This window comes from Sorex fumeus, unplaced genomic scaffold (genome assembly GCF_029834395.1).
Source record: "Sorex fumeus unplaced genomic scaffold, SorFum_2.1 ptg000013l, whole genome shotgun sequence".
NCBI classification, from domain to species: domain Eukaryota; kingdom Metazoa; phylum Chordata; class Mammalia; order Eulipotyphla; family Soricidae; genus Sorex; species Sorex fumeus.
The window spans coordinates 9787880-9792690 of NW_026606070.1; the positions used below are offsets into that span (position 1 = coordinate 9787880).

General features: G+C 37.9%; 1 non-coding gene across 1 annotated transcript; it reads right to left on the reverse strand.

The window, feature by feature from the left end:
- Positions 1-4340: 4340 nt before the first annotated feature.
- Positions 4341-4442, reverse strand: LOC130020868 (U6 spliceosomal RNA). The gene has a single exon (XR_008792063.1). It is a non-coding gene; the product is annotated as a U6 spliceosomal RNA (small nuclear RNA).
- Positions 4443-4811: the final 369 nt, after the last annotated feature.

Consider the following 4811-nt stretch of genomic DNA (forward strand, 5'->3'; position numbering starts at 1 on the left):
AACTAAAAAATCAACCATGATTAAGAAACTAGAATGTGAACTTAGTTTTCCAGAATTCTGGAGGCTCTTCTACTTACTGGTCTTGCCAAAGAAAAACAATAAACAGGAGTAGAAAACTGCTCATAGGTCGACCTAAAACCATTATACAAATCCAGCATAAATGAGAATTATGCGGAGCTGGAGCAACAGTGCAGCGGGTAGGGCGTCTGCCTTGCACGCGGCTGACCTGAGTTCAATCCCCAGCATCCCCTATGTCCCCCAAGCACCATCAGGAATAATTCATGAGTGCAGAGCCAGGAGTAACCCCTGAGCATTGCCAGGTGTGACCCAATAAATAAAAAATAAAAAGAAACATGTTAAAAAATGAGAATTACGCTATAAGACAGCTGTTAGAGGTGGTATGTGAATATGAGCTTTCATTAAAACAAAAAGTACTATCAAAAGTATCCTGCCCACACGGCAGAGTCTGGCAAACTCCCCGAGGCGTATTCAATATGCCAAAAACCAGTAACAATGATGGGTCTCATTCTCCTGACCTTAAAAGAGCCTCGAATGTGGCACTTTTTAGAGTCTCAGGGCTAGGACAAAGGAAACATTACAGGGGCCTGCTCGAGGCAATCGATGACAGTGATATAATGATATATTAAAACAATCATAAGTTGCCTTTAGTTTGGATGACACTTTGAAGACTATGTTCTTCAAGCCCTTCAGCTCAGCTTCTCCCATACTGGAACTGCTCCTCTAGCTAGCTCGCACCAACCCTAACCTTCTCACACACACACACACACACCCTCCCCCGCTCCCTCTCTCAAACCTCCTCATCATTCCATCAGGAAGTTCTTCCTAGACCTTCCAGACTGGATCAACTCCCTTCTCATCTTCTCGGCTGTCTCTGCCTCTTGTCTCTCGCCAATTAACTCCTCATTTATTAATATGCGGGTTGCTCAATTCTGAAGCCAGAGTTCCTGGATTAAATATCAGTGGTGATGTTTACTGGCTATGGAATGTGAAGCAAGTTTTTTTTTTTCAGCTGTTGTGCTTTCCTGTGCTTTCTTTTTCTTATCTGCAGATTGGAGATCAGGTTATCTACCTCCTATGTCAGTAGGATGAGTATGTGGAATTCTGCACTAAACGTACCTGACACACAATAACTCCAATTTAAGTGATTTTATATGATTTCTCTAAGAACTTTTGCTTTTCACTCACCATGTGGAAAATGAGGGATAGAACTGTTTTGATATTATTCCCTGCAGTCCTTCCAGCATTTAGTATTTGTGTCCAATGTAATTTTATGGAAATACAGACGCAAAATACAAATGTGTATATCCCATTCATGAACTCAATCACCTTCAGTATTGTCACTGCTGTTGGAATGTTATCACTACTGAATCTCAACCAATGCTTTCAAACACCTTGACTTCAAATGGCTGTGCCAATAAATTCAGAAAAGAAAGCAATCATTCTAAAACAGTATATTCTACTAGCTACACTGTAACTGGTTTTGTTTAATCAGCTAGCTTTCACTTCAAATGAAACTAAGGTTCTAGTTAAGCTTAGGTAACTATAAACAAAGGTGCTTAAGCACTATGAAGAGAAAAGGTTATGAAAAATTCAGTAAACATAAATTTATAGTTGGAATCAATAGCCAAGTATCCCCAAAACAACCATCAAGGAATAGATACCTCCTAGAATTCTCAAGTTCCCCCTGAAATCCTTCTGAAAGAAGAAATCCCTCTGAAAAATTTTTATAAAACCACGTATGATTGAAAAAAGAAAATTAAACATCAATATCCCCGTAAAACTTAGATGCAAAGATTATCAATGTAAGGTCCAGAGCGATAGTACAGCGGGGAGGGTGTTATCCTTGCACATAGCTGACCCGGGTTCAATTCCCGGCACCCCATATGGCCCCCTGAGCACTGCCAGGAGTAATTCCTTAGTACAGAGCCAGAACTTAACCCCTGAGCATCTCCAGGTGTGACCCAAAAAGAAAAAAAAAAGAGATTCTCAATTTAATCTTTGGATATCTGTTGATCAATACATTTAAAGGATCATACACCATAAGCAAGAGGGATTTATCCCAGGAATGCAATATGCACAGGTCAAATAATGTGACACACTACTTAAATCCAAGAAAGTATAAAATTATATAATTATATCAGTAGAAGCAAAGAAACTATTTAATAAGATATAACACACATTCGAGTATAGTAAAGGAAGTACATCACAAGTCTACAGCTAAACACTGAAGTCTTTCCCTAACTTAAAAAAAAAAGGACAAGGGTACCCACCCCCACTATTATGATTCAACAAAATATTGCAAGTCCTTGTCACAGTAGGCAAGAAAGAAAAGTGAAAGGGTTTCAAATGGAAAAACAAGAAATAAAACTACCACTATCCAAAGATGACATGGTGTTATACACAGAAAACTGTAATGACTCCACCAAGATTATGTATCTTCTAGAAATAATCAATCTCTACAGTAAATTCAGTATGCAGAAACATATTGAATTTTTATCCAAACATTGAGTAGAAGAGAAAGAAATCTTTTAAGTATTATTTACAAATTACCACACACAAAAAAATCAAGTACCTGGCATTAGCAGGGATTGAAAACTTTATACAGAAGAAACTATTAAAAGAAAAATATTTAAGGTTTTCTTTAAGTAATAGATGAAAACACAGGAAATGGAAACAGATTTTCTGTTCATGGACTGGAATCATTATCATTAAAATGACCTTTCAACATAAGCACAATATAGATTTATGCAATCCCTATCAAAACTCCCACGGAATTCTCAAGAGACTAGGAGCAAATGCTCAAGAGACTAGGAGCAAATGCTACAGTGCAAGAAAACTTCCAAAATAGCCAAATCGAGATGGGAGAAAATTCTGAGACAATAGAAGGTGGTAAGCTTTACTCTCCTGATTTCGAAGTATATGAAAAAGCTATAGTAATCAAACATGGATGGTAGTGGAATGAAGGCAGACTCTCAAATTGACAGAATACAACTGGAATCCCGAGGACAAATCTACAGATATCTGAAGAGTTAACCTGTGCCAACGAAGATAAGTGAATAAAGGGGAGCAAAGAAAGCCTCTTCCATAAATGGCTCTCAAAAACCTGGAAAATCACACAATAAAAAACACACATAAAGGTTCTGACCCCTTGGGACCAGAGAGATAGTGCAGTGAGTAGGGAGCTTGCCTTACACACAGCTGACCTGGGTTTGATACCCAGGCTGGGAATCCCATATGATCCCCAGAGCGCCACCAGGAGTAATTCCAGATATGGACCCAAAACAAACCCAAAAAAGTAGGTTATGGACCCCTATATCTCACATCATATATAAAAGCTAATTCAAAATGGATCAGAGACCTCAATATTAGCTATGATTTCATAAAATTCTTTGAAGAAAACTTAGGCAGAATTCTCTATAATATTGACTTCAGATGTATCCTCAATTATTTGATGCCTGTACTTAAAAAACAAATAACAGCAGCAAAAATAAACAGATGGAATCACATCAAACTGAAATGTTTCTTCATTGCAAAAGAAATGATAGCTAAAATAAAAAGATGCCCTATTGAGCAGGAGTAAATATTTGTTCACCATACACTAAAAAAGTCTAATATCCAAGACACATAAAAAATCACTCACAAAACTCAACAACAGCAACAACAAACAAACAACTCCATTAAAAAAAAAAAGGGAGAGGAGGTGAACAGATATTTTCCCACGGAAGATATGCAAATGGGAACAGGCATATGAGAAAATTGTTCATCATAACTGATTATTAGGAAATGCAAATCATTTCCTAATGATTATTAGGAAATGACAAAGAGATATTGACATCTGAAAATAGTCCACTTACAAAAGCCTGGAAACAACAAGCTGGCAGGAATATGGTGAAAAAGGAACAATTTATCCTCTGTTGGTGGAGCTGTTAATTGGTTCAGCCTCTGTAGAAAAAGTATGGAAAACATATTTTAAAAATTTAAAATAGCTTCTAAGTAATTTCACTCCTAGGCAGCTACTCCAAGAATATTCAAACATTAATTTGAAAAAGATATTTTTTTTAAATTTTTATTAGTGAGACATCATCAGGTACAGTTGTAGACTTACAAACTTTTGTGCTTGGGTTTCAATTATACAATGATCAAATACCCATCCCTCCACCAGTGCCCATTTCCCACCACCACGGATCCCAGTATCTCTCCCAACCCCCATCCCCCCCATCCCACCCTGCCCCTGGGCAGGGCATTCCCTTTTGTTCTCTCTCTCTTATTGGGTGTTGTGGTTTGCAAAAGAGGCAATGAATGACAATCATGTTTGGTCTAAAAATATGGAACGCTTCACAAATTTGCATGTCATCTTTGCGCAGGGGCCATGCTAATCTTCTCTGTATTGTTCCAATTTTAGTATATGTGCTGCCGACCACTGAAAAAGATACTTTTGAAATAAATTTTACTGCAGCATTCTACATAACAGTCAGTATCTGGACACAACCCGAGTAGCCAAGAGTAGATGAGCAGATAAAGAAATTTTGTTTTATATACGCTATGGAATACTACTCAGCTGTAGGAAAGGATGAAAAGATGCAGTACACCATAACATGGATAGAACTGGCATCATGATGAACAGCATGAATCAGCGGGAGGACAAATATCAAATGATCTCATTCATGTGGAGAATATAAAGAAACATGGTAGTGGGGGGTGGGGGTGAATAGTGATAACAGACACCAAGTGTCTGTTAAGGAGGCAGAGTAGGAGAAATTGGTAATGGACCTTAGAGACGAGGGAGAGGG